The 10,088-nt window shown below is 43.6% G+C and overlaps 1 long non-coding RNA gene across 1 annotated transcript; it reads left to right on the top strand.

Moving 5' to 3' along the window:
* Positions 1–477: 477 nt before the first annotated feature.
* Positions 478–2,079, top strand: Gm39505. The gene is made up of 3 exons (XR_880299.2): positions 478–620; positions 1,311–1,381; positions 1,876–2,079. It is a non-coding gene; the product is annotated as a predicted gene, 39505 (long non-coding RNA).
* The last annotated feature ends 8,009 nt before the right edge of the window (positions 2,080–10,088 follow it).

Here is a 10,088-nt window from a genome sequence, read left to right as displayed (position 1 = left end):
CACACACACACACACACGCATGCACACACACACGCACACACACACACACACGCACGCACACACACCACACACACACACACACCACACACACAAGCATGCACACACACACACACGCACACACACACACACGCACACGCACGCGCACGCGCACGCGCACGCGCACGCACACGCACACGCACACACACACACCAGTAACAAAAAAGCAGAGCAGAACACTTAGATGTGGAGACTGGGTTAGAAGTAGAGTTCGACAGACAAGAGAGGGGAAAATATCCTAGCATCATCCGGAAATGAAAGTTGGGAGTCAATGGGAGGTCAGAGCTGCTGTTTCTTAGAGCAGCTCCTTCAAAGGTTTCCATGAGGCCAGAAACCCCCTTGCCAAAAAGCTGGGTCTTCTCTCTGTAGCAGGGTGGTAACGAGATTGTGTGACTGATAACGGAACCAACATGAGATGATACAGGTTCGAGTTCCAACTTTACTACCATTGTATGAATCAATTATTTTATGACTGAGTACTCAACACGCCTGACCTGACTGTATATCTACACAGAAAGGCTGCAGCAGTACCCATCACCTCAAACCATGGACGTGAAGCTTGCATGAAACCGTCAAAGGATGCTGTAAGTTCTCTTATAGTCTAAGTTCAGGAGGGCAGAATCATCCATGCATGGATCCCAGTGGTACCTTGTGTTTCTGTGAGTCTATTAAAAAATCCACCAGTGTGTGAAACATCTTGTAAATTAAGGATGGAAAAGAAAATATTCTTTTCTAGTTCAATATGGGAGAAGAGCTCTAGAAAAGTTGGGTGACATCTCCAAGATAATCTAGCAGGGGCAATGCCATTGTAGACCAGGAACCCCATGTTTTAGCCTAATGCAGGCAACCTGACTGACGGTTAGTCAACGATGCTTTGTGTCACATGTGACACAAAGCTTAATGGAACCTGGTTTAGAAAGTGAGATCATGGGTTATGAAGAAGTCCCAAGGAAGATGAACTTCAGAACTGAGGTTTGCTGATCCATTGGGACCTCAGGTACTTTAATTTCACCTTGATCTTGATCCTGGGGCTCATCTTCCAATAAACTTCAACAAAGTAATCAATGATAGCTGAGGCTATCCCAAAGGAGAGAAAAAGCCCTTAGACAGCAACTATACACTGTTGTGTGAAGGAGTCATCAAAAACTCAATGGCTCAAAACCACAAATACCGTATGTGGCAAATACACAGATCAGGAATTTGGGCAAAACTTAGATTAAGTCTCTTATCTTATATGGCCTGATACATGGGAGCTATTTACTGATCCTCTGCAGATAAGTAGCTGGGCCCCATGGACCAAGATGACTTCAGTCAAGTCTCTGATACATCTTTGAAGATCTCAGTGGTGGGTGAATAATAGTCTCTGGCTATCAGCCTAAGAACTGTGTGTCTATGACCTGCAGACATTTTCTTGGTGTTCAAGGACGCTAAACAGATGGACCAAGCTGTCAAACAACTTATGCCTTAGCTTCAGAAGCCAGAGGTCACTTCCTGCATATCCTTCCAGTCAATAAGCCATTAAAGCCAATCAAACTTCATAGGGAAAGGAGTTAGAGTTTACTTCCCCATGAGAGGAAGAGTCATGGGTTGGTGGCCATCTTTGTGTTGCCCTATAATGTAAAAAACTTTTCAATTTTTAAAAAAATGTGATGGTTAATATTATCAACCTGAGAACAGAATCGCCAGAGAAACAAGACTCTAGCTACGTATGCAACATTACCTAGATCAGGCTAAATGAAATGAGGATGCCCATCCTATGTGGGTGGTACTAGGACTAAATTAATAAAGAGAAAATGAGATAAGTTCCAGCATGCATCACTCTCTGCTTCTTGACCACAGATGTAACATGGCCAGATGCCTAAAGCTCCTTCTGACGTGACTTCCCCTCCAGGATGGGCTTACCCCAAAACTATCATCCGAAGTAAGTCCTTCCTGAAGTCACTTTTGCTGAGTATTTGATCACAGAAATGATACCCATAGTGAGTACACTGGGTGATTATGTGTTATGTTTAGCCATCCCTTCTTCCAAATCTGTGACAGTTGCCAGGGGAACCCCAAAGTCTGTTGGTGGGGTGGGGGTGGGAGGGTGGGTTAGGATCCTCTCTGGAGTTGACATAAAGTCTGGACAAAATCAGAACTCCACTGAGAAGGAAAAAAGGAGCATGGGATGCTGTGTAAAAATCAGGAGCCCCCATAAAGAACAGACTGCCTCCTTTATCATCTTGCCTCGACACAGGGAATCAGAAACTCCACCTACACACATTCATTTCTGGACCAGCCCAACTGGCATATGAGCTAAGTAAAGGGCACAGCGAGCAGAGTGTAGAGAGTACAAGAAACAAATTCATGTCTCAATACATGTTTCTAATAGATGTGGAACCTAAAAAAAAAAAAAAAAAAAAAGAAAGAAAGAAAGAAAGAAAGAAAGAAAGAAAGAAAGAAAGGCAGATATTTAGTATTGAACCAGCCACTTTGTCTTGATGATATCTTCCCAGCCTGGAGGATGTGTTTCTAACAGGCTTGGGAGATAACAGGGACATCTGTAGAGTTCAGGAAGAGATGCTGGGGTCAAAGTCTCTTTGCTGCTGTGTTTGGAGCTCATCACTAGTCAGGCTCTTAGTTGGTGTCTGGTCTTGCCTGTCCTGTTTCAGACTTTCTGCTTCCTTTTACCTTGGCAACTGTACCAGAAGGGACTAAGGCAACAGCTGTCTTGACCTGACACTTGGCTTGCGTTGATTACAGAACGTTCAACCTTGGCTGTCTCATAACCTTTATTTGAGTACATCCCTATATGTACCCTGTCTCCCAGTTTATTCAAGATTGGCTGTGTCCTTCTTCCTCTGCCATTGATATGCCATTCTTCTATTCCCCTCTTTCCTCTCTGCATCGTTACTTCCTTTATCTCATTTCCTTCTTTCCTTCCTTTTATACTATTAGCTAAAGTTTACTAAGCAATGCTTTATTGTACACAACATGGTGATTGTTAGATGCATTCTCTTAGTCTAATCTCTCTCTCACACACACACACCCTAATAGTATCAGATCAGTTCTATTCTGTGCCATTTTAATAGGAAAAAAAGTGAGGCTGACAGGTGATACAGCTGGGGGCTGGGAGACAGCTCAGTGGGCTATAATAAAGTGCCTGATTAATAGGCCTGAGGACCAAGTATGGATCCCCGGAATGCACATAAAAGCCAGGTCTGGTGGTGTATACCTGTAACCACAGCAGTGGGGGAGCGGAGACAGACAGATCCCAGGGGATTACCAGTCTAGTCAAAGTGGTGAACTTCAGTCATCCATCCCTGTCAGGGACAAATGGATCATCTGCATTATTTAAAACGCCACAGTATTTACATCCAGTCCTTGTATACCTTCCAACAGTCTTGATGTCCTCCCTACATTATGGCTGATGGCTAATGCCATGGAGACGCTGTATACATCACTCTTAGAGCAGTTTTCCTGCATTGATTACCTAGGGAAGAATCACAAGAGAACATATCTATGTATGTTTGATGCGGGCGCAGTAATTTCTTTCCAGATATTTTTTGACTCACAGTTGAATCCAGGCATGCAGAACTCGTGGGGAAGGAGGGTCTGCTTGCTATCTTTTTTTAATGGTAATCATACACATGCTGACATGTAGTTGATGCAAATTTTAGTAAAAATATTGCTTTTCAAAGTAACAACAACAACAACAACAAAAAAGTAAAGCCATGCTTCATTCACTGGACTATTTCACCAAATCTGTAGCTTGGGCTAGGCACAGTGCTAGGTGCATAGATGGATCAGAGTCATCTTTTCATGCTGGCAAAATAATGATAATAATAGCAATATTAATAACATTGATAATAATAATAAGCTATGATGATTTAGTAAATGATATTACCTACTGGCACTGTAGAAGAAGATAAGGAGGACCAGGTAGAGAGACTCTCCAGCTTGCAAATGAAGGCCTGGGGCCCTTTAAAAACTGGGGACCTGGGGCAGGGAGATGGCTCAGCAGTCAAGAATGAATGCTGTAGACAGTGGCGAGGACCCAGCATCCACATCAACAAACCAAGTGTCCCATGCATGTCCCATGAGAGCCTGTAACTTTAGCTCACAGGGGAGGAGCAGAGATCTCTGGATCTCTGGAGGGACGGACCTCTGGAGCTTGTTAGCGTCCATTTTGGCTGAGAAAACACAAGTCCCAGATACAAGCCTCAGGCTGAGGGAGGGACTCAAAAGATAAACAGATTATGATAGAAAAGGATACCAGATACTGTCTTCAGGCCTCTGCAGGTTCACAGCTCTACTTGTGCACACCTGCATACATACTCATATGCATGCAAATAAATAAAGCTTTAACATTACCGAAACTAAAGCCAATTTAAAATGGAGACCTTTGAGCAAACACTTAAGGATGTGACATCTTCCCTTTCTCCTTTGTATAGTCCCACTGCTTAATCGAGCTCTTCCCTTCGGTAGGAGGTGTGAAATACACATCATTTAATGATGACATGACCCATTATTTCTGACTTCTAGTTTATGGCCATTAAAACAAATATAAACTACTTAAGGACACACTGGGAGATACTTTCATGCTTCATTTATGCTGAATTGCCTGGGTTGGACCCAGTCATAAGAACAGGAAAGGGTACTGCCCCACCCTTTCATTTTATAGGTGAGTTTTGAATGACTGGCTACAAGCCATACCGTGAGCTAGAAATGTAATCGGTGACTAATGTGAAATCTGGCGCCCATCAGGAAGTATGCTTTAACACCAAATTGGATGACTTAGACAGGAGGACAGATGGTCACTTCTCCGTTCCCTGGCTTGTGATAGAAATCTCTAGATCATTTGCCATGAAGCATTATAGCCCCGCCATTTAGAATGGGTTGTTGATATTGGCACTGAACTTTCCCTTTGGGCTTCAGGTGGCACTGAGATGACGTTGTGTTCCAGCTTCATCTCAGCTGCCACCGTGAGATACCTTGACAAAAGGCAATTTAACGGAGAAAGGAGTTTTGTAAGGTTCATAAATCCCAATTACAGTCCATCGTTGTGGGACAGTCAAGGCAGAAGCTTCAAACAGCGAGTCACATCATAATCATAATCAAGAACAGAGAGGAAGAAATGCGTGCATGCTCACTTGTTTGTGCTCAGCTTGGTCTCTCCACCCTTACACAGCTTACGATCCCCTCAGCCTAGGGAATGGTGCTGCCCACTGTGGGCCAAGTTTTCTCACATAACCAACCCAATATAGGCAATCTCTCATTGAAACACTCTTCTCAAGTGATCCTACACTGAATCAAGTTGACAAAACTAAACATCACACACCGTTTCCCCCAAGGTACTTTTCATTCTCAAATTCAGAGAGGAAAACATCAGAATACAGTCATAGTCATGGCTTAGATGCGTAGTTTCTCTGCATTGCACAAGAGCCTCTTGTTCTTCACCTCTCTTAAGTCTTATCCCTACTTGTGTTGTGGGTTATTGTAATTTATTAATGTGTTTTGCTGAATACCCCCTATCTCTTAAATCACAGCTATGCTAAGATAGTATAAGGTTCACATCCTTAAAATGTATAACTCAGTGATTGTTTATATATCTACAGAATTGTGCATTGGTCAACATTACCCAATTTCAAAATATTTTCACCACACCCCAGTCCACATCCATGAGGGGGTCACACCTCAATACACCCATTCTCTAAGCTGCAGCAACACTAAAGCTGCTTCCTATCTCTTTGAGTTTATGAGAATATTTCATACAAATGGAATCATATCATTAGTAGACTTACTTATTTCTCATAAGGTTTTCAAAGTTCATTCAATATCACACTCTTTTCTATGGGTATATAATAATCTATATAGTGCCAAATATTATTTATTTATCCACTCATCTGTTGATAGACGTCTGGGTTGTTTCTGTCTTTTGGCCATGATGATCAATGCAGCTATGAACATTGTGTTCATTGTGTTCAAGTTGTTTGGTGTGTGTGTGTGTGTGTGTGTGTGTACTTTTCAGTTTATTTGAGAATGTTTTGTTAACTCTGTGTTTGCTCATCTGAGGATTGCTGCCCTGTTTTCCAAAGGTGGGCACCATTTTGTATTCCCACCCAGCAGCTCCTGAGGGTTTCAGATTCTCCTGGCCTTCACTAACACTTGGTATTTTCATGTTATCTTCAAAGAGCTTCCCAATCTGATGGCTTTATTTAAATATCTTGTCAAATTGCTTTGACTAAGACCTCAGTACAGGGCTGGAGAGATGGCTCAGCGGTTAAGAGCACTGAGTGCTCTTCCAGAGGTCCTGAGTTCAATTCTCAGCAACCTCATGGTGGCTCACAACCATCTGTAATGGGATCCGATCCTTCTTCTGGTGTGTCTGAAGACAGCTACAGTGTACTCATATAAACAAATAAATAAATAAGATTTAAAAAAAAAAAAAAACAAAAAACCTCAGTACACTGGTGAGTAGAAGTGAGGACAGTGGGAATCCAGAAGCCGAATCTACCTTTTACCTACTCGGTAGATTCTCACTGAGATTTTATTTTCCCAGAGATCCCACATGTCAGAGAAATATATATATATATATATATATATATATATATATTTATTTATTTATCCCTAACTGGTGACACTGTTGTGTGGGCATTACTTTTCCTATATCTGTCAATGCAGAGATGACCTGTAGTTTTATCCCTCATTTGGTAGCATGTCACATTGATTTCACGTGTTACGCCATTTCTGCATGCCTGGGATAAATCTCATTTGCGTCTGGTCTTTTGATATCCCGAGGAATTGTATTTTTTCAGCACAATGTTGAGGGGATTAGCATCTATGTCTGAGGGTCGCCGGTCTGCAATTTTCTTTTCTCCTGAAATCCTGGCTGTGTTTCCTATTAGGGTAATAATAGCCTCGTGAAATGAGTGATGAAATGTTTCTTTACTTTTCCGATGGGCTTAAGAAGGATTAATGCTAATTCTTCTTTAAATGGTTCGCACCATTCATCCATGAAGCCATCTGGTCCTGGCTTTTCATTGCAAAGGATTTTTCACCCCTTTTCTTTTCTGTACAAAACTCTTTGCTTGTAAGCCTCTTTAGAGGTTCTATTTCTCTTGGACTCAGATACATTTTTTTTCAAAGTGGGTAAGTTAAAAACCAGCTTGTCGCAGGATTTAAGAGTAGCCCTGCCCATCAGAAGTAGCTGCTTTTGACAGCGTCATGAAGCTGCAAGTGTGACTTCAAATGGTGAAACTGAGAATCGAGGCTCCTTCAGTTTTTCAAGTTGACTACGAAGACTGACCATCTCCATCCCCAAATGTGATAGGATCCAGGACAGCCATCCTGTGCTCAGCACCGTACATCCTTACACAAGCGTTTATCCATCTGCTCTGGCAGCAGCTGGCAGTTACCTTCTAGGTACTGCAGGCACCACCAAGACCAGAGCTGCGGAGTAAAGCTGGAAATCTGCAAGTACTGGGGGTCAAACCAATAGATGGCTACTATTGAAGGACCGAAGAAGGGCCCTGCCTCACTATGTTACCTGAGTGAGCCCCAGATTTAGATTGCTAGTTAGCAGGGCAGAGTTATAGGTTCTGACTGATTTGGGACCAAGGGATTGGGGGTAACCTGAGCTCTCTGACTTCACCCCATGTACTGGTTGGTTTTGTGTGTCAACTTGACACAGGCCGGAGTTATCACGGAGAAAGGAGCTTCAGTTGGGGAAGTGCCTCCATGAGATCCAGCTGTAAGGCATTTTCTCAATTAGTGATCAAGTGGGGCGGGTCCCTTGTGGGTGATACCATCCCTGGGCTGGTAGTCTTCGGTTCTATAAGAAAGAAAGCTGAGCAAGCCAGGGAAAGCAAACCAGTAAATAACATTCCTCCATAGCCTCTGCATCAGCTCCTGCTTCCTGACCTGCTTAAGTTCCAGTCCTGACTTCCTTTGATGATGAACAGCAATGTGGAAGTGTAAGCTGACATAAACCCTCCCCCCTACCCAACTTGCTTCTTGGTCATGATGTTTGTGCAGGAATAGAAACCCTAGTTAAGACACCCCATTTCCGGTCTAGTTCTTGGGGCAATCTTCTGAGGCAAAGTTTGTATGTACAGCATAAGATGCTTCTGAGACATAGAGCTACGTCCTTCCAGCCGCTGATGTATCAGCTGCTTCCCCTGGAAAAAGCTGAGTTTGTGGCTCTTGACCACCGGTCAGGTCTAAGGATGATGTAGAGAACGTGGTCAGGAGAAGGGCTCAGTGGGGCCTTCCTATTCAGCAGGGTCTCTTCTCACAGACACAGTAGGAGTCAAAGGTGTGTGTGTCCACTTCCAGCTCGTGGTCTGAGGCCGTTCCGTGAGTATGGGAACCACTTCATTTCTTCTCCAGGAAGATGGCCTTCCCTTTGGGAAGAGAAAGGAAGAGCAGGAAGGAGGTGGATGCAAAGATGGGGACAGGTGATAGTCTGGGCTAGGGCTTCTCAACCTCCCTAATGCCGTGACCCCTTTGCTGTGGTGACTGACGCCAAGCCATAAAATTATTTCGGTTGCCACTTCATAACTGTAATTTTGCCACTGTTATGAACTCTAATGTAAATATCTTTGTTTGGCGTTGGTCGTGGGTGACCCCTGGGAAAAGGTCATTCGATCCTAAAGGGGTCACAGCCCACAGGTTGAGAACCACTGGTCTAGGCAGAAGCAACTGCCCAGTGGGTGTGTTTAAGGAAAAGAAATACTCCTTTTTAGTTTTTGTTTCTCTCCTCCTCTGTCCTTGCATGCATCTTTATGTACCTCATGCAGACTCTATCTGCTTCCCAGTTCTGTGGGGCTTGGAGAAGATGGACAGGCTATACCCACTAGCTTGTAGCTTGTCATAGTTGGTCTTGACTGTATTATACAGATTGCATAGGGCCTCTTTCATGTAAGTAGCCTTTTGAGCATACACTCCATTCATTACCCTTCCCATGAGTCCCCCTTACTTCCTAGACAGACCAGCTTCTATTTTCATGACATCCATCTATCTATCTATCTATCTATCTATCTATCTATCTATCTAACTATTTATCTATCTATATATATATCTGATTTTATGTGTATATAATGTCTAAGATCTACAAATGAGACCATGTGCAATTGTCTTGCTGAGACCGACTTAATCCGCTTAAAATATTCTCTCCAGTTGTAGCCATTTTCCTGCAAATGACATATCTCCATTCTTCGTGGCTGCACAAGAATTTCATTGTGTAGATGTCCTTCGTTCTTCTTGGCCGTTGCTCTGTCACTTGACATCTGTGTTGTTCCTGCAACTCAGCTGTTGTGAAGGACTCTGCAGTCAACTCGGGTGTGTGAGCATCTCTGCAACACGTTGACATTCAGTGCTTCTTGGCAAGAGCTGAGCCCCCGAGTCCCTTAAGTTCTGTGGCAGCCCATCAATCCCATGGCGTCTACACTCACCTCTGCTGAGGTGGGATTCGCCTGAAGAATGTCTTGTCTTGGAATATAGCTCTATTCCTGGCATGCTCATGGCTGGACTCTTGTCTTCCCAGGAGCAACAACTCAACTGAAAATGACACAATCATCATTTCTATTTAAATCCACTGTTGGATGATATATTCTTACCATGGCTACTTAAGGAGGCTGGCTAGCATTACTGCAGTAGGTGCCCTGGCTTCCATGCCTGCTGAAATCATTGGATGCATCTTATCCTTAGCTTCCAGGAAAGGAAAATAAGTGTCTGCCAAGCTCTGGCATGTCCCAATCCCCTTGATACTCTGTGTTCCTCCCCCGGCAGCTTCCTGTCCAGGATCCTGCCAGCCAGATGGGGGAGGGCAGCTCAAGCAGTGGGTCTGTGAGCTAAGGGGGAGGATGGTCTTTGATATCCCCCTCCCTTATCCTATTCTTAGGTAACCAGACCAATGTCTTTAAACTGAAGGCTTCACCCATTATGAGACAGATTATCATGAAGATCTCGGTGTACAGCTTCCTGGCATCAGGACTTTACCTGTTGATGGATTTGGAGAGAGTTATCGTCAGCGCTGGGCATGGAGCCCAAGGCTGGGCAGGAAGTATATC

Source organism: Mus musculus, chromosome 11 (assembly GCF_000001635.26).
Source record: "Mus musculus strain C57BL/6J chromosome 11, GRCm38.p6 C57BL/6J".
Taxonomy (NCBI): domain Eukaryota; kingdom Metazoa; phylum Chordata; class Mammalia; order Rodentia; family Muridae; genus Mus; species Mus musculus.
The sequence above is the reverse complement of the archived record's forward strand: the minus strand, read 5'-3'. Positions and strand labels throughout refer to the sequence as shown.